The sequence below is a fragment of the Mastomys coucha genome, unplaced genomic scaffold, assembly GCF_008632895.1.
Source record: "Mastomys coucha isolate ucsf_1 unplaced genomic scaffold, UCSF_Mcou_1 pScaffold22, whole genome shotgun sequence".
Classification (NCBI taxonomy): domain Eukaryota; kingdom Metazoa; phylum Chordata; class Mammalia; order Rodentia; family Muridae; genus Mastomys; species Mastomys coucha.
The window spans coordinates 155,717,531-155,741,936 of NW_022196905.1; the positions used below are offsets into that span (position 1 = coordinate 155,717,531).

The 24,406-nt window shown below is 47.7% G+C and overlaps 1 pseudogene; it reads left to right on the forward strand.

Annotated features, from left to right (window-relative positions):
* Positions 1-9,156, forward strand: part of LOC116068918 — a 113,114-nt pseudogene extending 103,958 nt beyond the window's left edge.
* The last annotated feature ends 15,250 nt before the right edge of the window (positions 9,157-24,406 follow it).

Genomic DNA, 24,406 nt, shown 5'->3' on the forward strand with positions numbered 1-24,406 from the left:
CCTGCCCACGCCTGCATGAACAAACACACCTACACATACACCTGTGAGGACACACACATGCTCACACCCACCCACACATTATCATATCTGCAGAGGCATACATACATACTTAAAGGGAACATATATACATACATACATACATGCATACATACATATATACATACATACTACTATTAATAATAATAATCTAATAACTTTTCTCTATAGTTTTTCATGTCTACCCAGGGATACTCTGTGAGGTCAAAGTTGGTCCCTGTGTCTGTCTTCAAGGACACACACCAATTTAATAAGAAATCATTCATTTAAAAACTTTCTAAATCAGCTTCCACTGGTGTGTCTTGACTGGTTAATGCCTTCTGAACTTAATGTGTTTTGAAAATAAGGTTCACTAACTTTCACAGACAGCCAGTGGTCTCAGGGAGCCATGAAAATGTCTCGGGAATGTACAAGACAAGCATAGGTGAAGCTGGACACTAGTCAGACCTAACTTCACATCACCTCATTGGCTCTGCAGATCAAAGTCAACTCAAAAGGCAACCGTGGCCCAGGTAACTCACTTCACTCTGGCACAAGAGTGTCCACATGGGGGTGATTATACATACATACATACATACATATATATATATATATATATACATATATATATATATATATATATATATATATATATATATGTTTCATTTTTCAAGACAGGGTTTCTCTGTATAGCCCTGGCTGTCCTGGCACTCACTCTGTAGACCAGGCTGGCCTTGAACTCAGAAATCTGCCTGCCTCGGCCTCTTTCTGTAACTGATGTGTTTCCCAGGAAACCTGAACTGCCCCCACATCTTTGACTATTCCTAGTTCAAGAATATTTGTTTTCCTCAATGAGTAAATTATTATTTATTATTATTACTATCAGTAGTAATAGTACTACTAGTAGTGTGTGGTTATTTGAAACGATATACAGTCCTGGCTACCCTAGAACTTACTATATAAATCAAGCTGTTGTCATACTTACAGAGATCCTCCTGCCTCTGCCTCCCAAATCCTGAGATTAATGGCTTGTGCCACCATGCCCAACTAAATGAATAATTTTAGAAAGCATGTACAACAAAGGTGTATATATTGTGCTAACCACACACTATTGTTAGCACGCTTGTTAATTCCTAACAAGTTAATTCTCACAGAACAACGGGCGTGTTTTTAATATGTTTTTGGCAAAGCGTCACAGACTCATTGTACAGTTAATTAAACCTCTCTCCCGATTGCTCTGGGTTCTAAGATGTACTCGTGGGCAGTTTTTGTCCTCTCTAGAGTCCGATGCACCCTCAAATTCAGCAGCCGGTCACTGGCATCCCTTCCTCCCTTCCATGATGGTACATGGAATAAAAATGCTCCCCAGCCTTGCTGGCGTATCAAGGGAACCAACATGCATGCCCATGCAGGTGAGCATAACGGAATTCGTGGTCTGTATGGTTGGGAATAAAAATAATTTGTGGCAAGATCAACTACCCTTCCTACCCCTTCTTATTTAAGAGTTGTGAATTATGCTCCCAAACTAGAGCATAACTCCTTTCCTCTCAAGAGTGTCTTGCCACATGTATCTAACAGACGATGCCCCTTGCCAGCTCCACTACCAACTGGAAAGACAAAAGACAAACCCTAGCACTTTCTCAGAGAATGAAGCAAGCCTGTGAGCTGCCTTCACGTAACATACGCATGTCAAAACAGCCATGCAGGTTTGCAGCAGGTGGTTGTGCAATGTTCTCCAAGGCCATAGGAAGTAACTACTGCAATGCCAAGAACTCCACCCTCATCCTCCACCTGCCACCAGCTTCCCAGGATGACCTCTCTGTGTCTGTTCTCAGGGCCGAGAGTCGTAGGGGGAGCCGGGTCGATGGCAAACTAAGTCATGCCGAGGTGGTAAGGGGCACAACACTATGCTTGGGTATTATTTGATGGTCACTGTCATCATCGTCGTCATCATCGTCGTCATCATCATCGTCATCATCATCGCTGTCATCTGATCAGGATTCCAGATAGTAGCATCAGGCTCTTTGGTGTCTTGCTGGAGAGCAAGCAGGCCGCGCCGCACGCAGGAGTGATGCTGTGAGCTCAGAGTAATAGCCATGTGGTCTGAGGGCTAAAGGTGAAGCTGCTTCCCTTTCAGCCCCCTGCTCCCTGCCTCCGCTCACTTCCTCGGGACCCTCCTATATGCACGGTGTGAAGGGAATTACCTATTACTTCAATTATTTGTTTCTTATCAGCTGATGTTAAACTACAAGGATTTGCATTGAATGGACACAAAGAAAGAGCAAGTCACGGCACATCGCCAAATGAAAGAGTGATGTTCTGGCGAATTTAGCCGAAATAATTTACTGCTATAAAAGTGGGGAAGTGGAAGGTACAGCCTTTGACCAATAAATCCCTGCTGCCCGTGAAACCCTTATCTGGTCCCCTCCGATACATTCCACACAAGGAAGCCATCATCACTGGCTCTGGCTTGTTATTTGTAAACCTTGATCTTCTGCACTTGGTGTCCTAAATATGGGTAATTAGCATCAGTTTATCGCGCTCCTGCATATTTCCTGTTCTTTCCAAACACGCGAGCTGCCATTGGCTGCCATTCTCCTACAGGAGATTATGAAGACAGATTGCACACGACGAATGTGCTAAACGAGATTAGGGGGGAATAGAAATAGCAACTTGGCCAATAAATTCCTCGTGAGAGCCTTATCACGCAATTACACGTTGACTAGCTTCACACTCTCCCAGCCTCTTAATCCAGTGCTCCCACCAGGAATAAAATTTCACTAATTTCTGAATTGCCGCAGATCCTCCTGACTTGTCGCCGAGTGGCTGGAATGAGTGGGGTTGCAGGAGACATCGAGCTGAACTTTACAATAAAAAAGTAAACTTTGAATGTCAGCGTGGGTGGCACGCGTTGGGATGTTCAAAGCGGCTCAGAGGCTCTGAGTGAGCATGTACAGTCTGGGTTCTCAGTCAGGTAACTTTGCTTTGAGTCCCACATTTCCTCCTTGGGGGCTGTGCCTTTCCTAGTCCTAGTCTGTCTGAAAGGGAGGACTTGCTCACTAGTCCGCCAGACTTTGAAGCACGTTTAAGTGCAGAATGGGGGCTGGCAGTGACTCCTTCCTGTTGACCTGACAGTCGCCAAGATACTCCTGAGCAATTCTGAGACTCGCCCTCCACCTCTTTAAGTTCAGTTTCCTCCTTGCTCAGACAGGCTGTCTCTCACACCCTCTCATGTGCTCTAGCCCCCTCTGCACATTAAGGTGTATAAATAGGAAAATTCCTGCCCACTCTGCACCGTAAGGAGTGCAACCAAGAACACTGTGACAGGGCTGCTACAGGAGGAGCGCGATTCTCGTTCCTCCCTGCCTGGTAATGTCATTCTCCCCAGGGCTTTATAATAAGTTAGATATTTAAAGAGGCCCATTAAGCCTTTCGATCTACCAGGGGACTATTTATAGCACAGAGCCACAGTCAGACATCATGAGGCCCCCCACCGAAGCAAGTTACTGCAGCACGAACCTCACAGGATTGAGCTTCTCTTTGCTTAGAGGGCACACATGGACATCCAGATCAAACACGAACCATTTCTGTGCTCCCAGAAAAGACAAGCTTCCCATACAGGGTGGAAGGGATTCATTAGCTAAGAAAATCCAGAGTCATTGTGAGGCAAGTTTTTATGTGTGGATCACAATATGGCCTCTGCTTCCCTTTCTCTAGGCGATTCTACTGGTATTTGCTGAGTCAAGATTCTCAAGAGCAATCCAGAGATCCTAGGCTTCCTTTCTGAAACTTGAGTTCAGATCAGCATCCACAACGTGAACACTCCACGGTGCCTCTTTCCACACCGATACTGCATGCATGCACTGTTTCTAGAACCTAGTGTGGCTGCTCAAGGAGGAGCCCTCGCTAGGTGAGCAGCCATCTAGAATTCAGGTATACCTGGACCTTGAGGAGGATGGTTTCTGCCTTTTGCAGGCTGTCTGCTCTTTTGTTGGCTGGCAAGGATTTTGTTTTGCAGAGAGGAGCCTTCAGTAACCTCGAGTGGGAGAGAGTCAGCCAGGGCCTCTGAGGCACATGGAAATACTTGTCTGAAGGAGTTGGCTCTTAGAAGTCCCTGCACAGATGCCTGATGCAGAAGGAGACGCACCTGTAGTGGCTGCCACCCTGCAGGCACCTCCGTTGCTGGAGTCACTAAGAAACAGCATTATGGAGTCTTGGAAATGAAAGTGCTCCTCTAAAGAGAGGCCGGGCGACCTGTTGCTAAGGAGCAGGGATGGCAGGGCCCCTGTTGGGCTTGCACAGAAGGAGCCCGAGTGCTTAGTGGTTCCTTCCTGAAGCCTAGGTGAAGGATTCCATATGGCCTCATCCGCAGCTCTACCCAAGCAGACACACTTCAACTGCTAGGCCCAAGGCACACGTGGATGCTGGAGTTCAGCTCAACAACTGGGAATGAAGGACCCCTCCAGAGACCCAGAAGACCCCAGCCCGGGGGGGGGGTGATATCAGTTGGGGAGCTATTAATAACTGCCTCCCCTCCCTGTCATATTTCCTGAACTGGTGAGCTTTGTGGAGGGGGTGGAGTGGGAGGGAGCGCTTGCCATTAATCTGAGAACAAACAGCTAACCCCGGTGACTGGTATTTTCCCTTTTCTTTTCTCACTTTTCTCAGTGTGGGGAAGGCGATTGTGAGGCGCTCTGCTGGAATTTGGCAGCGCGGAGGCTTGGAGAGCAGCCCCATGCTGGCTCCTATTCAGCCGGCCAGTTTTCCTCGAGCTTTGGAAGTTTCACTCAGCCGTGCACTCAATGGCTTCACAAAGCTGATTACAAGCTTCAGCGCATTCCTGAAGGAGCCAAAAGCGACGCAGGTGCAAACGAGCCGAGGGAGCCCCTTATCCCGGTGACAGAATGGGACAAGCTGGGAAAGGCTTGGACCACACAAATCCAAGGCTCACCAGGCAGCAGAGAGCCTGCCTTGGGAACCGGGGGTCATTATCCGCCCTATTCAGCGGGGCCGGGGACCCTGGGGCCGGGGAGGCCGGCCGGGCGCAAGCGCCACCGCCACTGCGCTCCTGCGGCAGTGGGGACCCCGCTGGGCGTTGCAGCCCGTCGGGATGTTGGGCGCTGCGTTTGTTCCCACCGACAGCGGTCCGCGAAATCCATCCTGCTGGTGAAAGCTAACCGGGATACAGGAGAACGAGGGTAGCGAAGATGCTCAGTGCGTGGACAGTGTGTAACTTCGGTAATTGAGGCCGCACTGACGTGGTCCTGCCGCAGGCCACTCTCAGCCCCACCCCACCCCCGTTCCGGCCCGGTCCCCCTCAGCTCCTCTTCATCTTTCTTCTCTACGGAGAGCGACCTTCACAGAGTGCGGTGGGTGGGGGCGGAGGATGCAGGGGCAGGGAACAGTGGCAAGATCAGATCACCAGGTGGTCCAGTGCACCCTTCGGGACAGTGGTGAGCCTGGAGTGCCGCCTCTGTCTGGGGGAATTAACGACGTTACAGCCAGAGAGGAAAGGACTACTGGCCGCGGGGACAGGAGGGCTCCCAGGGTAGAGCTTGCAGAAGAGACAAGCGTGGCACAGACTGAGGTGGGACTGCTGTAGTTTAGGGGCCGGCTGATCTGGCTCGGTAGGCGGCCCCTACGTCCCTCCCTCGCGCCATCCTGGCCAGCACAGCACGAGTAACAGCCTAGAGCCCTCCCGCCGATTCCTCCCACTCCCCGCCCCACGTCTCGAAGCCTCAGTCTTGCCCCACTCTTTGCCCGGCTGCACCCCGAGGTGCCCGCGTGCAGGGCGCGGGCGGGCAGGGCGCGCTTGCCGACCTCTTTTGTCTGATAACTAATTTGAGTTAATGCGATCTTTATGTAAAGCTAACAGCGGATAATTGTCTATTTTCTCGCCAACAGTCTCCATCACAGTCACTTATCTGGAAACCTGCGGCTGGATTAATCGCTATATTCCCAAGATGAGCGGATCTGCAATCCGCAGTGAACACGGGTGGGAACACGGAAGCATCCCCCAGGTTCTTGCGGGGGGCCAGCAGCTGGCCAGCTTCCTGCAGAGGGTGCTGCACAGTTGCTAGCACCTGTTTGGGCTCGGGTTGGGGGTCCACAGGCACTTAGGCTCACAGAAGATGTGGAAGAGGGGAAGAAGTCAGGCCTATGGGGACCCCGGCTTGAGAGAGGTTGGTTCTCAGTAAAGGCACAGAAGTGCTAATATAAAGAGCTTTTTAACCTGACGGAAATGATGTTGCTGAGCCTTCAGACCGCGTCCTATTCAGATGCGGAAAAACTGTTCCCTCCCATCTTGATCTCCTAGCCTCACCCTTACCACACCCACCGCTGCACCTTAGGCCCCTCCCCTGGATTTTCTACTTCAGGATCCTGGTCCTCCTAGGGTTAGCAATATTTACTTAGGAACTGTGGGCGTGAAAATAAGTCCAGCCCCCTGTCCTACCTCTTCCAGTTAAAGATGGTGGGATGTGTGGTGCCAAAGCTCTAGGGAGAATACTTGTCTACACAAACTTTCTCTGCTGATCAAAGCATCAGCTTCGAGGGAACTACCACTTGGTGCTGAGGTTGCTGTGCCTGGGCATGTCTCTGGAGGTGTGAAAGCCAGGCATCAGCTTGTGACAGCTTTAGGCCCTAAAGATGGAAATGGTGTGCCTCCATTTTGTCAGCGTATTAAACATCCAAGAGTGAACACCCATTGGTCCATCACATTATTAGATTGTTAGATGAGGGGGTACCCCAGGATGCTCCCCCAACAGCTTCTGCAAGCTCCTCTTAAAAGTCTCCTGGTTCTTCCTCTCCAGCAGATGGAGGAAACCTTGGAAAGCGAATGTGAATCCCTGCAAAGCAGCTCGAGCTAGAGTTCCCAGGACAGCCTTCCTCGTGCCCTCTGGAGGCCTTCGGGCTTCAGCTCTCACCTGAATCCTGTCACCTCTGATCTGTGGACAATGCTGAGCCAGCCAGCCCCTGGTCAACCAGGCAGAACAGTCTATGCAAATGCTGGAGGCCAGCCCTGGGAACAGTGCACCCATTGTCAGGGGCCTTTCAAAGCAGGGAGCAGCTGCTCAGACTTACCGCCCCGACCCTCGGCTGCCAGAGTAATGTCATCATTGCAAGACATCGACTCTGAAAATGATACGACCTGAATTCATGAGCAGCCTTGTCTTGAGTGTCTGTGCAACATTTCAGTGTCCAGAGCCACTTCTGTCGTTGGGGACCAGAGGGGGCCATGGGCAGGGGAGACTTTGGAGTTTCTTACTAAAGGATTTGAAAACTTTACAAACTGCCCTTGGCTTCTGAAGTGGGGCATCTGGCTCAAAGGACTGGCATGTTGAGGCTTTTTTGTTGTCCCTTGCTGCTGCTGCTGCTGCTTGCAAGTTTAAGTGCATCAAAAGGAGACAGGATGAAGAGATGGAACAAGAGCCAACCACGGATGCCGAGGTTGTTCTCCTTAGCTGGAACTCCAAGTGCCACTTCTGAGAAGCAAGGAGGCTGACTGGATCAGCACTCTCAGACCACCTTAGCTCCCTTCGCAGAAGCATCAGTGGTTCATGTAATCACTCCTTCCCTGCCTCCCCCACCCCCTTCTCTGCAACCTGGACTGGAAACGATGCTCTCTGGCCAGGGGATGGTGGCTCCTGGTGTAAGAAACGAGAATGAGGATCAGCAGTGGGTGGCCTTCTGCCAAAGCTGAGAGTACATGCCTCTGGTCTTCAGGCACTGAACCTAGTGGAGAGGATCTCCAAGGATTGAGGGGAGGTCCAGGGCTTTGGGTAAGACATCAATGTTTGGTCCCAGGGACCTTGAGTATATTGCATTTTGCTTCATTTTGGGTCTCATTCCATAGCTCAAGCTGACCTAGAACTCAGTGTGACCACCTGTGTCCGCTTACTAGATGTAGTCTCACAGGCCTGAGGCATCTTGCTGTGGACATGTCCCCTGCCTCTTCACAGGACTCCACTGCTGTTCCCTCTGCCTTCTCCCTGAGTGGGGCATGTTCCCAGAAAACACCAAGAAACCCACCAGGCCAGCTCTAGCAGGACCAAGCTCAAGATAGGAAGGTTGCAGAGCAGGTCTTCCTATACTAGGCTGCCCCTGTGTACCTCAACCCTCCGAGGGAGCCTGAACAGGGAGGGCTCAGATAGATGTGAAGTTCAACAAAATATTGTTTTACACAAGAAAAAAAAAGGTGGAAAATTAGTGGAGAAGAAATCCTGTAACCCAGGAGGCTTGTATATTTGGGCTTGATACTCTGAGCATTTCAGGCTGCGAAAAACCTGGGAGACTATAGGGCAGCCATTTGGACATTACTGTAGTGAGGAGGCCCTCAGAATGTAAACTGCATGGACAAGATGGGCTCTCAGTATGGACCAGGCTCCCTGGAGATGCTCAGGGTGTCTACTGAGGAAGTGCAGGGGTCCTGGGTAGGAGAGTTAACAGGGCTAGTAGCTGGAGATGTCACGTAACAAAGCAGGGCCTCTTTTCTGCAAAAGGACCTTCCCATTTCTGGGGACTGACCATGGGCTTGCCCTTACCTCTCTCCGCTTCCCACACACAGTGGGTGCTCGACCTCACATGCTCATGCACACTTGTACACTCAGGTGTCAGACATTGACCTTTATGTGGTACCAGACATCAGCCTTTATGTGTAGCAAGTCATTCACAAGTGACAGATCACACTCAAACACCAGGCATTCGCTAGTTCCAGAGCTATGTTCTGGTTGAACGCTGAATGGTTCATCCTGCCTGAGTCTCTGACCTCCAGGCAGGACTTGAAGAACTCTGGGTTAGCCACACAGGACAGTGAGTCCCAGGCCTTTCCTTCTGTCCTGTCAGGATCTGGATTCATCTCGAGTTGGACAACTTGTGGGCAGGCTTGTCAGCTTGTTTTCTGTGCTTTGCTCTCTAGGTCTGTATTCATTCCTGGATTGCTCTCAGAGTGCCATGTATATTTCATGTTACCCAGGAGGGTATCTTCCCACCACATATGGCCCCTGAGCACCCAAAGTTCAGAATGCCCTGCACAATAGATTTTAAAAGTTGCCGAATGAGAAAGGCATCATCGATTACTTGAGATGTTATTTATAAAAATACTTGGGTTGTGCTGAGTTAAATAAAACACATTATTAAAGTGAGCCTTACTGGCGGCTGCTCTTGAAGTCACTGTGGCCTTGGTAGCTCCTCTTTGCTGGCTCTGTGCCTTTCAGTGGCTGTCTGTGGCTTTTCTGTGATCCTCTAGGAAATGGAAAAGGAAGAAGCAAATGTAGAGGAAAGGGTTGAGCCTGTCATCACTAGAAGCAGTTGGGGCCCCTCCCAGCTCCTCTCAAAGTTACTCTTGTAACAATCAAAGCCTCCGTGCTTGCAGCAGCAGAAAGAAGAAGTACACATTGTATTTATTGCTGGAATTGTAGTCTTTCTATTTTAGCTTTAATTCTGTTTAATTACATTGTGATCATTTACCTTGCTGCAACTTTTGAAGACTCTTACTACTACTGTTGAATAATGGAGGAATGTTGATTCCAGGAGTCCCTATGAGAATCCCATGGCATTGTAAGGAAACCTCTGTCTGCTATTTTCAAACTTTTAGTCAGCACTTGACACTTTCTGGCTTTAATTTTGCCTTACAAATGAGCCGGGCAGTAGTGGCACACGCCTTTAATCCCAGCACTTGGGAGGCAGAGGCAGGCGGATTTCTGAGTTTGAGGCCAGCCTGGCCTACAGAGTGAGTTCCAGGACAGCCAGAGATATACAGAGAAACCCTGTCTCGAAAAAACAAAAACAAAAACAAATGAGTGTAACTGCCACCACTCAAACAAAACACAATTCTGAACAGAAATTTGTCTTCTGTGAACAGGGTCTGTACCAAACAAGAATGAGTTCCTTCTAGAAATTCCTTTTAGGGCTGACATAAACCTTTAGAACTATATGAAATGAGACTTGGGCCAAGGAGGACATGAGGGAACATGTTTATAAACATCTATTTACATGTATTCATTTACATTTATTCATGCACTTGGAGTGTTCATGACATGGTGCACATGGAAGTCAGAGGACAATCTTCAGGAGTCAGTCTTCTCCTTCCACCCTGTGGGTCCCAGGATCTAACTCAGGCCATCTGGCTTGACACCAACTGCCTTTGAGATGCTGAGCCATCTTGCCAGTCCAAGTAAACTTTAATATTAAAGATCTCAAAGTACTCTGTATAATATTTTAGATACCAGATGTCTGAAAGTGAAGTTGTAAAAAGTAGAAATTTTATTTAGTCATTTGGTAATAAGAAATGAAAAAAACCTGCTCCATGCTTATTGACCTTAATATATTCTATTAAAGCACACCATGAAATTTTTTATGTGAATAGGCTTGGAGTACATGTAATATAGTTCAATATATTTACTTTGGGTACTGTATAATCAATATGAAAAAAATTGGGAAAATGTGAAGTAAAGCCCACTATGCCACTAACCTGGAAATATCACAGAGATAATTTTGAATAAAATTATTTTTCATCATAAAAGGAGCTGTTGTTCATTATTTTTATGTCCATTTACTCTTCTGATTTTGGCTGAATTCTAAGATAAAAATTATAAAGTACCAAATTATAAAGTACCAGTGTCAGGGTTTATGTAAATGAACTTAAACGGTTTCTTTGAGGAATGCACTCCTTACAAAACATCACTCTTAGGGTTTTCCATTTAACTAGTAAAAAATTAACAATAGCATTCTAGTCTGTTGTCTGTCTGTTATCTGTCTCTTTCTGTGTGTCTGTCTGTATGTTTGTCTGTATTCTGTCTATTTATTATTGTTTGCTTGAAATGTATCAAGTTCTCAAGTATCCCGAGTTGGTCTCTAACCCACTGTGTTAGCTGAGGGCAGCCTTGAAGTTCTGATCCTCCTGCCCCAACCTCCTGAGCATTGGGATTACAGGTGTGTTTCACCATGCAAGCTTTAGGCAGTGCTGTGAGATTACAGCTGGGATTACAGGTGGGACTATAGGTGTGCCCCACCATGCCAGCTCTAGGCAGTGCTGTGAGATTGCAGCTGGGATTACAGGTGGGACTATAGGTGGGATTACAGGTGTGCCCCACCATGCCAGCTCTAGGCAGTGCTGTGAGATTACAGGTGATATTACAGGTGGGATTACAGGTGTGGCCCACCATGCCAGCTCTAGGCAGTGCTGTGAGATTACAGCTGGGATTACAGGTGGGACTATAGGTGGGATTACAGGTGTGCCCCACCATGCCAGCTCTAGGCAGTGCTGGGAACACAGAGCTTGGTAGTATTGGGCAGGCACCCTACAAACTGAGCTACACTCCAAGCACCATACTAATGGTTTTTAATAGTTGCCAAGAAAATACCTTCAAATGGGTCAATGTCATGCTGAAGACATTAGCCTCCTATCAGGAGCCCCAAAAGGTGCCTCAGATGCATAGGATGGCTGCTGTGTTCCGGGGAGGTGCTTCTGTGTGTGGTAACTCATGTTTGCTCTCATTTATCCTGATCCACATAAGTGCTAAGAAGAGCATCAGGAGTTCAGCTAGTGTTGTCCCCATTCTCGTACTTTCCCAGAACCATGTAAGATTGGGAGATTCCAGAATGTTGAGTAAGAACACAGGAAAGATGACAAGAGAAGGAGGCTGGGGTCACAGGTCCCACACAGTAAAATTCTAATTACCTGTTTGTTTAGTGAGTACATTATATGTACTCCATTTGCTCCTCTTCTAAGACATGGAGACTCTCATGGGCCTTCTGTTTTCCTCCCCCCACCCCCAGGAGATTACAATGTAATGCACTTTCAAATATTCACAGGCAAGATATTGTGGATAAACAGCTCAAGACTCACTAAATTAGGTCACTGCTCATATGGGGCCAGTGTTATATATCCCTTGTGTTGAAATTATCTGGTGTCAGCTACATTGATTGAAAAATTGAAAAAGCACTAGAGACCAGGGGGAAAAGTCTTATTACAAGATGTCTCAAAAGCAGATAAGAAAGGAACGAGGGTCTCTGTAAATGAGGTTCTTATCTAGATTTTAATATGGCAGTAAGCAAATTATAAATGTTTTTGCAAGTAAGATAAATTACATAGGAAAGCAGACACATCTAAAGCTCTCATGATTCTGTGCTGGCCATATATATATATACTTCATGTGTACACCAAGCTGGTGTGTGTGTGTGTGTGTGTGTGTGTGTGTGTGTGTGTGTGTGTGTGTGGTGTTCCCCCGAGACACATTCCATGTAAGGGCAGAGTCCTCAGCAGAGTTAGGATACACCACCTGGACAATTGTCTCACTCTAGAAAATGTTGTCAGGACATTGAAGCCAACACCACTGGGAGAGCCCCTGGCTCCTCCTGTCTCCTCCTCAACGACATCTGCATCCAGCAAGTTCAAGGAAGCCCTGGACCATGGCCAGGGTGTGTGGGTGTGAAGGATGCTCTTCAGGCTTTCCTACAATGGGCTTGCTGAAGTCAGAGGCCAGTGGCTCCTCTTCACCAGCCAGCTTCTCGGTAATGTCTTAGGAAACCAATAATCCCAGTTGAATCTTGTCCCTGTTGTCCCCTGACCAACCAAAGTTAACCGGCTCCATGTTTCAGATAATTGTTTATGATCATTGATGCTATGTCTCAAGACATCAACACAACAGATATCAGTGGGGATGTCAGGAATGCATTCGTTGCCCTGGGAAGCATAGCACCCTGGAGAACGTTCCTGTGTGAGTGGCAGTAGCCATGACAGCATTCACTTCAGGTTCAAACCATGCTACTGTCGGAAAGGGAACATTTGAACATACCATGAGCTCTAAAATGATGGAGAGTGTGAGAAGCTGGGCCTCCTGTGAGGGCTGCGGTGAGCTTCCTGTTGCACTGTATGATGGCTAGAGAGGAGGCTAGCCACAGCTGCTGTGGATGTGAATGGTGCTGAAGCAGCTGCTGAGACCGAAATAGAAAACAAATACGCTGGGGTCTGGAATAAAGAATGTTCAGAACTTAGAACACCCAATTTTGTGTGTCAAGAACAGAGCTGCCTGGCAGTGGTGGCGCACGCCTTTAATCCCAGCACCTGGGAGGCAGAGGCAAGCAGATTTCTGAGTTCGAGGCCAGCCTGACAGAGTGAGTTCCAGGACAGCCAGACTATAGAGACAGAGAAACCCTGTCTCGAAAGAACAACAACAACAAAAAAAAAAAGAACGGAGCTGGATAGTTAAAAGTCACCCCAGCTAGGCTTGAAGGCCTCCTTTCCAGTCTGCTATGAATTGGGAAACCTCGTGTCTCTGCTGGAGCCACAGTGGTGTCTGCTCTAGGCATCTGTGCTTAGCCACCAGAGCCGCTCGCTTGCTCACATGTGGGGAGCAAGAGGTGTGGGAGACAGAGCTGGCTCAATCTCTCCTTAGTGCAAATTAGGTATTGTGAAAAAGTCATGCCTCCAGGAGGTGGTGCCTAATGCTCCAACCAATTCCTTTGGAGCTTCACTGGCCCCTTTCTTAGCCATTTGCAACCTCCTGGTTGGTTCACTGAATTCGCTGAAACCAGGACTTATCTGAGAGGCAGGCACAGGGCTATGAACTAACCCCAGGCTTTTCATAGCCCCACTAAAACTGCAGGAAGACAAACTGTTTCCCACGAAAGGATACTCAAAGGGCTGATAAGAGCAGGACTGGGGGAGTCTTCACTCAAAATCAGGCTCCCACTTACTGTGAGGGGTTTCTTTCTTGTGGGGGCAGGGACAAGGTTCCTGGCTTGCGGAAGTTTCTGCTTCAAAGCTCTGTCATGAAGTGGGCAGAGAGGGTGGTCAAACTCACTCCATGAGAGGCTTCCTGCAGGCCCTCTGATCCCCAGTCTGAAAGGGTCTCTGTGTTCCCCATGTTTGTTTCATCTCTATAAGACAGGAGGAGCACAGGGATGACCTTGGCACAATTGTAATAGTGAGCATTTTTGTGAGAGGCAAGGAGGAGCACTGTCACCTTGTCATAGCAACTCTAGGGATGTCAGCCAAGCAGAACAGACAAAAGGGAGTCATTTCCGGTGGAAGAACTGCATTAGGAAAGGCACAGAGGTGTGGGAGAGCACAGGGTAGGTCAGCAGCGGGAAAGCATCATGAGGTTACCGTGTGAGGTAGGGTAAGTGGGCACGGTAGCTATGTTGTGTTCATGACAGGCCTGACCCCAAAGCACAAGCCTGCCAGCAGAGTGCAAAGGACAGTCTCTCTGGAAGGGCTGGGGCCTCATGCTGCTGGGGGCGGGGCCTTGATCCATTCGGTGGAGGAAGGATGCAAAGAAGCCAGGCTCAACAAGGCAGTGTGGACCAGTGAGCACACGCATGGTGCCAGGTCAGGAGAAAGCCTGTTTGGGGGGCATGGTAGAGTGATCTCCAGGTGCCTATACTTGAAAAGGGTGAGTCTGAGGGATGGCACTGGCTAGTTGAATGTGATTCTGTTTGCTGAAGTACTTCTGTGAAGGCGTGGAGTGGGCGGGCCATGTGTGAGTGCCATGCAGCTCTGAAGTGCTTGCTAGGCTTTTAATGCAAACATTGATTACCAAGGTTATTATCTTGGTAAAATAAAGTGCTTCTCCCACTGTGGTGGGCTTTAAATTAAAACAGTGGCACTAAAACACAAATGGATAATTCGTGTTTAAATATTCACACGCATTATTTTTGTTGATTTTGTCTCTGTGTGCGTGTGTCTACGTGTGTGTGTGTGTGTGTGTGTGTGTGTACCACTGAGTGTCTTCCTTAATCACTATCTACATTAGTTTTTGAGACAGGGTCTCCTGCTGAATCGGAATCTCACTGTTAGGACCTAGGTAAAATATTAAGACCTAAATGTAATGTTAAGCCCTAGGTAAGTGTCACCTGGCTAGCCTGCCATCATAAGGAAACTTTCTCATATGTTTCTGCTATTATTAAGAAACTTTCTAATGCCAAGATTGATTCAAGATAACACATTCTGTTATATTCAATGTCTTGGAAACCAGTCACAATAGAAGTCAGTAGAACTATTTTGTATAGTTTATTCACAATAGGCTTGGACTTGAACCAACCAGTGAGCAGCACTTCCTGCACCTGTGTATAAGCTTTTATGGTATAAGCTACCCCTGGGATGGGGCACCAATATGAGAGACATCTGCACCTATATAAGAAACTGTTTAGAATAAGACTTCTATTTTTGAGTAGTGGTTGAGTAAAGTTTAAGTTCCCTAGAGCTCCCTGGGAACTGACATCCTACTTGGCAGAAAGAGACATGCATGTGGGTAACTGACATTCTGGTTGGCAAGCTAAGACATAAATGTTAGACAAGTCCCACCCTGGTAGACAAGCTAAGACATGAATGTTAGACAAGTCCCTTGCCACGGTTGAGTACCCCAACCAATAGGAGCAGAATACACATTCAACAAAGTCATGTTCCTAAGGAAATCCCTATCCCTAAATCCTGATTGGTGGAATAATTTGGTACAAATGTTTGTGGATTTTGGGCTTAAAAACCCTGAAGGATCTTAATTCTGGATCATGGTTTAGTTTTTTAATTTAGACCATGACACTGGTCGACCAGTCCTGGGGCATGCTCAAGAAACCATCTCTGTCTGACCGAGATTGGTATTTGTATAGTTTGTGAGGCGATTCCTGAACCCCAACACTCAGTGATTGATGAGAGTGGCAAGCTGTGAACCGCTTGATTGGTGTATGACACCATGCCTGGTTTTTTCCTTTTTTTTTTTTTAATCTATGTCCTGGGATTGAACCAGTTGACAAGTATTTTACTGACTGAGTCATCTCTTCAAGCCCCTCTGTTGATTTTTCAATAATAATTATAAAAGAAATTAGCATATTTTAAAAGGCTGATCATTGTGTTTGAGTGGTGGACAAGCTGTGACGCTTTTCTTTCTGACCTACAGACAGCGCACAGTTCTCAGGATCCCAGCCAACTTCCCAGCACTTCATGTGCCTTCAGCTGGATCACCTCATGCAATCTTCAGATGCCCAACCAGGGAGTTTATAGCCCACGATAGCCTCTTTGCTGGCTAGGAATCTGGAGGCGTCACTGCTCTCAAGATCTAGGTTATGTGACTCGAAGCCGACTCTTCACTCCTTTTGACTTCCATATTGCTTTACAGACATCGTATCAGTCAACTTTCTCTCCCTGTGACAAAACCCTGGAGAATTACATCTAACAAAGTGAAAAGATTTATTCTGACTCACAGTTTTGGTGGCTTTGACCAATGAGACAGCCAACTCCACGGTCGCCAGGCCTGTAGAGAAGAAGGTAGTTGCTTGCCTCCTAGCAACCAGAAACAGAAGAGACCAACAGGAAGGGGCAGGCATTTCAGGACAGCCTGTAAGGACATGCCCCAGTGACTTAACTTCTTCTCCCTATCCTGTGTACTAAATAGTCTACCATCCTCCAAAAGGGTGTGTCATCCACTGTTATCCAACCCTTTGGTGACATTTAGATGACAGTCACAAAAGTGGGTGGGGAGAGGAGTGATGGCTGTGCTCCACCAACGCTGTACTGAGGTACTCAGGTGTGTATGTGCACACATGCACACACACACACACACACACACACACACACACACACACACACACACACGCACAAACCATCATCACCCTCCTACTATGAGCAACCCAGCTGGAGTTAGTTCATTTGCCCCTAACCACTACAGGAGTCCTTCGTTTCCTGCTCCATTTTACTGATGGTCCGTGGCCAGCATGCTTTAAGCAAGTCTGTCATCATTCCTAAAGCTCAGATAATTGCTAGTACATTTTTTTTGTTTGTTTCATAAAAGATGTTCCCTCTTTTATTAAATTATTTTTATTTATTTACATTCCAAATGTTGCTCCCCTTCCTGGCCACCCCCGTTGCTGGTACTTCTTAGCTATAAAATGGTTTGGATTAAGATATGCCCATTGCTATTTTAAAGATACAGTGCTATTGCACACAGTGTAAACATGTGTTCTGTGCACTGGGAAATTGTGTGAAAATTCCTTTATCATCAAATTTGTTCATTATAGTGGTCTGACCTCTGGACTGCAACATGTCTGAAGTACAAAGGCAGACATGATCTGAAATGTACAGAGTTAGTAAGATACGCGTGTGGGGGTACACACATGTTATCTCAGACAGTGGGGGACTGGGTCATCCTCATTTATACATATATGTTTGAGGCCAGCCTGAGCTACACGAGACCCTGTCTCCATAGTAAATAAATACAATCTGGATCTCTTTGTCCTTAATAAAAACAGATGTGTAGAGAAAATGGCTCCTGCAAAAAGGCAGAATAAAGGCATTCTGGCTTGGATCTGGAGTGACCTCAAAATGATTGTAAATTGATTGTATTATTTAATGGAAGTTGGTGGACACTTTAGAAAGTCAGACCTAGTTGGAGGAAGTAGGTCGCACAGTGATGATGTTCCCCCCCACCTTTCTTTTTCTTTTTTTTTAAAGATTTATTTATTTATTATGTATACAGCATTCTGTCTGCACATATGACTGCAGGCCAGAAGAGGGCACCAGATCTTATTATAGATGGTTATGAGCCACCATGTGGTTGCTGGGAATCAAACTCAGGACCTCTCGGAAGAGCAGCCAGTGCTCTTGACCTCTGAGCCATCTCTCCAGCCTCCTTTTTCTTTCCTCTGTTTCCTGGCTGCCCAGAGCTGAGCAGCTCTGTTCCTTCATGACTCCCCACCATGAACATGATACTCAGCCTGACCACAGGAATAGCAGAGCTGAGTAGCCATGGACTGAAAGTGTTGGAATCATGAGCCACTCCGTCTTTTCACCTTGAAGCTGATTTTTCTTAGTTATTACCTAACGGTTAACTAATATAGAACCCCACCTCCGTTCCACCCAGACACTAACTCTGCCTATCTTCCTGACACAGGATCCGCTTGTGGGACCGCGTGTATGGACAACCTAACAGTGGGACCGCGTGTATGGACAACCTAATAGGAGGGAAGGGAGGCGAAGGCTGGACGGAGCTCATGAGCACATCATGAGAACCAGGGACTTCCTCACACAGGAAAGGGCTTCAGGCTTGGTTCTAAGACAGCAGCAGAGAAATGGAGGACTGGGCGAGGTTCTCAGGTGGCAGAACGGCATACCCCTGGGTCGAATCATGACCACCCCCTCCAGGGGTAACATCTTAACTCCTCTGCTCCACACTCCGAGAGCCAGATTACTACCACCTTTGTGGATGTAATTTGTTTAGCTGTGAGGCCGTCCCTCTAAGCAGGCAGCTCTGAAGGACACCTTAGAGTAAGAGCAAGGACCACCATAACAGAGACAGCATGCCAGGAGCCGCCCACAAAGCCCACATGGTGTTCAGAGCCAGGAAGACACCTCTCCAGCTGCCTTAAGGTCTGCCTGCTTCCCGAAGCTAACACATTTTCACTCCCAGAACCGTGAGGCACCCTGGACTGGACACATTGCGCTGGGTCAGCGCCAGGCACTGACTCAGGGCTGACAGAATAGATGGCACCTCAGAATCAGGGGCGTGCAGGCAAGCTGGAGCAGGCACAGCCTCCAGGGCAAGAATCAGGGGTGGAACACCCAATGCCAGAGCAGGGGTCCCAGGGTAGAAGAGTCTCGGCAGGAAGTAGACAGCTGGCTCCACCCCTACAACCTCCTGGGGACATGTCTCCCCAAATCACACCTGGTTGAGGTTCTGGAGCAGGGAGATCTCAGGTGCACTGATGTCCTTAGCTACTAGGTGAGAGGCCAATAAGGTCTGCTGTCTCTGCAGTGATGACTAGGGAAGACTTCTATGCCAACTACTCCTACGTCATCCCACGGGGGACATAGTGATCCCCAGTTTACCTTTGAGGAGCATTTAGCAGGCAGTGTGGGTGGGCTAGGGAGAATGGCCCACCACCACCAACACCCTGGATGCTATTGGCACATGGGTACGAAGGCAGTGAAGTCTCTGTAGCCCGTGGTAGCCCATGGTTCAAAAGGCATAAGCTCTGCATAGGCGGATGCTGGAGCTGGACGGAGCTCAGTAGGTCTAACGCTTACTCCAGGATGCATAAATCCCTGGGCTCAGCACTGCCTAGAATCAGGTGATACACACCTGCAATCCTAGGAATTCAAGTTCACCCTCAGCTACATAATGAGTTCTAGGCCATCCTGGGACACATGAGAAGGAGGGAGGGAGGAAAGAAGGGAAGAAACTTGATGACAGAAAGCCACATCAATGCTTACCGTATCTGCATTTATACACATGACATCAGCACCCTTCCCCCTGTCCCTGATCCAACTTTCCCTGTTGGAGGCTCCTGACCCTCCTACTCTGTCATCTTTCCTTGGTGGTGGGCCCTGGTCTTTAGCCTAAATAGGACAGAATGGACCACCTATTCTAACCCCTCAGTTCTGGTGCATCTCCGGCGCTGCTCCAGGGTTGCAAGGCAACCCTGTGACAGGCAGAGCTGATTTCAGATCTGATTGCAGCAAGCAGGGCAGTGTAATTGCCAATCAGGCGACAGGAGGTGAAATTCAGAACTGCATCATGGGTAGCCCCACCTTGGAGTCCTCCGGAGCAGGCAACACTGGCTACTGCCACTCACAGAGCTGAGAGTCAGAGAAGCCCCTGCATTGTCACACTGAGCTGCTGGACCCCTGCTGGGTCCTGCCAGCCCCAATCAGGGCCTCTTGGGAAGCTGCCCCTTCCTGAGATTGCAGGGGAGCCCAGGATGGTCTCGGGGTCCTTAATGAGCTCACCATCCGCTGCAGACCTAAGACTCAGCTGACACCATAGTATCAGGGCTAGGTGCATGGCCGAGCTAGGGGCTGCTGCGGCCCACATCTGCCTGGCCTTCAAACGGGTTCAGTCTGGGACACCATGTGAGGTGAGAGGCGTCCCCAGAGGCACCCACAGCCCTCTGCAGATCTCTGAGCAAAATCACACATTCTGAATTTGAATATGAAGGCTAATAAATGAGACACGAAATCAAAATTCCTCGTATATCAAATGCGAGCCGCGCAGCAGCAGGACTTTAAATAGATCTGTGGCGACGCGCTTCAAAATGGGTGATCTGGATACAGAAGCGAGCAGTGCGGTGACTTTGGGGAGCACACCACAGGGTCAGCACATGGCTCGTGGGGCCTGTTTATGCTTGGTACGGCCAGGGCTGTGTGACCTGCCTTCTTCCTGAATATTGCTTCTGGCTTCCACTTGACGCATTTAGAGGCCCCTGACAGCCTTCCCCAGGATTTGTCAAACTGAGCAAGCATGTTCTTTTTCTTTCTCTTTCACCCTTTAAGGGAAGACCCCTGACTTAATGTGTTGCAGGTCTCCCATACTGAGGGCAGAGCTCTGTACATGGTGGACTTGGATGAGGGGGTGAAGAGGGAGGGAAACCTTAACAAAGGAGAGAGAAGTAAAGAAGGGCAAAGAGGAAGAGAGGAGGAGAGAAGGGAGGAGGGAGAGAGGGAGGAGGGAAGGGAGGAGGGAAGAGAGGGAGGACAGGAGGGAAGAGAGCAAGAGGGAAGGGAGGAGGGAGAGAAAAGGGAAGAGGGAAGAGAAAAGAGGAGGGGGAGCAAAGAGAGGAAGGGGAGGGAAAGGAGGAGGGGGAAGAAAGAAGGGGAAGAGAGAGTCAATGAGGGAGGAGAGGAGAGGGAAGGAGAGAGGGAAGAGGGGAAGAAGAGAAGGAAACCAAAGAAAGCAAAATGTAGAAGTGAAGCTAAATTCCAAATAAGCCCACAGTGGCTTTGACCTCTGGCATGCATTGTTAGAGAAAGAGAAAGAGAAGAGAGAGAGAGAGAACTCTTTTTCAGGTGACACTACAGGGACTCAGGTGTTGGGGCCTAGGAAGCAGCAGCATACATAGGTCTGATGTCACCATCCAGTGCCTCCTGAAGGGCAGCTCCTGCAAGACACATCAAACCCCTTAGAGATGCCGCTCTTCCCCAAGTGGCCAACGCCAGCTACCGGGGCTGGCACGCACAACCTTGAGAGGTCCATTAGGTTAGCATCATCTCTACATCTCATCCTTCCTCAGTTGCATTCTCCAAGAAATAAACAGCAAATCTTATTTTAGAGATAATGCTCCAAGGGGAGCACCTGGTACCGCAGGATGTGTGCAAGCTGGCTTCAAGCAGAATTATCCAGGTACACAGACAGACAGGTAGGTAGACACAGGGTATGTGAACTCAGAAAAGCAGTGCATTGCTTTTGACAATGTTTATGGAAAGATGAGCTCTCCTTTCATGCATGGACCTGCACATGTGTGGCCTTGACTGGAGGCTCTGCTACCAAGAGCTATAAAGTCTCTGTTTAAAAAAAAAAAAAAAAAATTAGATTTACTTATTGTGTGAGTACTTGCTTGCACAAATGTATGTGCACCATGTGCTTGCCTGATGTGCAGGAGGGGTCAGAAGAGGGCGTCAGGCAACAGGGAACCAGGGCTGTGCATGGCTGTGAGGGGCTGTGCATGGCTCTGAGCCAGCATGCGGCTGGGTCCTTTGGAAGCAGCTGCTCTCAAGCACCGAGTCACCTTTCCAGGCCCTAACATCTCAGCGTAGGTCCTGAGTGGCAGCGCTGCGAAAGTGTGAGCAAAGAGCTTTTGACTGGGAAAAATAGGTCATTTTACACTTGACTCAAGGTCATGGGTGGTCTATGCAAGCTCTGACTCCATGGTCAGTGCACAGAGGACGTGGGCCTTCTGGGAAGTGTGGGAATTAGGGGATGAATGCGTCTGGGGCTTTGATGGTTGTCTAGAGTTCCCCTATCTCTCACTGACATCTCCTGCATGTTCAGACACCAGCTGCTGTTCTATGCCACACGGGTGCTACAGGTACTGGGTGGGGGAGTGTTTTAGAAACCCCCAGTGCAAAGATCTGCACAGGCATTGTTAGCAGCCCTGGAAACAGTGACTTAAGAAGAAATAGCACCACAACACTCTGCAGTCACACACACCATAAGGCAGGTGGAAGTGCCACTGAATTGCCGCTGGCTTCTGGATATTTGCATTAAGAAAGTAATGCGAGTGGTTGCTCTTATCCAAAACCCAGGCTATGTTCTGTGCCCAAGAGAGTGTGCACATGTATGTGTGGTGTGCAAGTTAATATTAGAACAATGGAGTGTGCCAGCCTGCACATATTTCCTTGAGTGTTCAATGTGTGATCATGTGGGTGCACAATGAAGTCAAGACTCTCACCATTGCAGGACAGTTTCTGGGAGCTGTGAGCATCTCAGATAGGGAACTGTGCTGCTTGGTTCTTGTCAGTCTGACAGAAACTTAGGCATATCCAGGAAAAGGGAAGCTCAACTAAGAGCTGCCCTCCATCAGATTGGCATGTAGGCAAATCTATGAGGCATTTTCTTGTTAATGATTGCTGTGGGAAGACCCAGCCCATTGTGGGTGGTGCTGCCTGTGGTCAGGTCGCCCTGGGAGGTGTAAGAGGGCAAGCTGAACAATCCATGGGCACCAAGCTAGTAACCAGAATTCCTCCATGACATCTGCTTCAGTTCCTGCCTTGCATTTCTATCATGGCTTCCCTTCATGGTAGACTATAAATTGTAAGATGAAATAAACCCTTTTCTCCTTAAGTTGACTTAGGTCATGTTTGCAATAGAGCGCAAAGTAGGACAGGAACTAATGAAGGACCAAGGTAATAGAACCAACAAGACCCAACTTGGTGAACCAATGTATTTGTTGGGCTTATCAACAGAAGTATAGGTGATGGGTTAGTTACAGAAGCAGAAGATGCATCACCAAGGCCCACCCTAGCTGAATCACCAGTGCCTGCCCTAGCATGAGTAACAGCGCAAGAAAGCTGGAACTCACTGCACAATTTGCAGGCAACTCAATACGTTGGAAAGTGAACCTTCCATGCATCTGGGCTTGTCTGAGGGTGTCTGTAAGCAATCCTTACTTTGTAGATAAGCTTGGGGAGATTCCAGTCTATAGGAACTGGTCAGTTTCAGGGACTTCCTGAAACTTCTAAGTTGTTTACTCCCTGAGGCAAATGAGCCTCCTTTTAAAACATCCCAGTCTCTAGAGCTTCCCTCCAACGTGGATCATTTTATCTCAGAGGGAATCGCTACAACACACATACACACATGTACACATACACATACATGCACACAGGGGGGCCTTTAATTTCCTTTTTCCTACCTAGGAGGTGGCCTCACTCTCTCTCTGAGCACATTCCCTCTACAGTTAGGTTTGTGTCATACTTTTATCTATTGGTGGTAATTTGGGCAGGGCCAAACTTTCTAATTTTGATAATTTTAATTTTTCCTTTGTAGATTTTGCTTTTCACATTGTATTTGAGAACAGTTTATCCAATCAAGAACTCCACGTCTTTTGGTTAAATATCTGAGATTGAGACCACAAGTTCTTGCAAGATTAATTTAATTTCATAACAATTCTGAAAAGTGTTTTCAACATGTGTGGCCATTTTGCCTTGAAAATTCTGGTCACCAACACTTGAAATTGCAATGAAAAAAAGCTAGCCATCAGCAAGTAGATTGTGAGTACCAGATGCAGCAGCATTTCACAGTGAACAATGAGCCTGGGTGTTCTGTGGGCATGGCTCACTTTTCTGTCTGACTCTTCTTTGGTAAAGGGTTTCTTCATGTACCTAGCCGATGTCCCAACCAGGCAGCTTGGTCTTATTAATGGATATTTGACAATTCTGTCTATACCTTGCATAAGTTTTTTGTGAGGTAGTAATTTAAAAGCATCTGAGAATAATTTACACCTTTTACCTTTATTCTTTTGGTAGTGATTTGGGCAGGGCCAAACTTTTAAGTTGGATAAATTTATGTTTTACTTTATAGATTATGTTTTTCATGTCATATTTAAGAACAATGTGTACACCGATGCAATATATTTTTTTCCCTACATTTCTTCTAGGATTGCTATAGTTTTGAGTTTTACATTTCTATCTGTGGTCAGTTTTTAGCTATAGACAGAGGGTCTGTTTTTCATACGGTATCCAGTGGCTGCAGGGCCACTGGCTGACAGGACTGTCTTTTCTCCATTGAATTATCTTTCTACTCTTGTCAAAAATCAATCCTGCGGGTCTATTTCTGGACTCCATCCTCCTGTATCGATCCCCGTGTGTCCTTTTGCCAATACGGCACCGTCTTGATCGTTGCAGCTGTAGACTGAGTTTTGGAATTAGGTAGTCTTAATTTCATGCCTCTTCAAAATTATTTTTTATGATTCCAGTAACTTGTCTTTCTACGTAAATTTTTGTATCAGCTTACCTGTTGCAAAAGAATCCTGCTAGGGCTTGATGAGGGCCAGCTTCATATCTGCAGATGGATTTCCAAAGAAGTGACAAGCTGATATCACTTTCAGATGCATGCACAGGGTTCTGCTCTGTGTGTGCACGGGTTCTGCTCTGTGTGTGCACGGGTTCTGCTCTGTGTGTGCACGG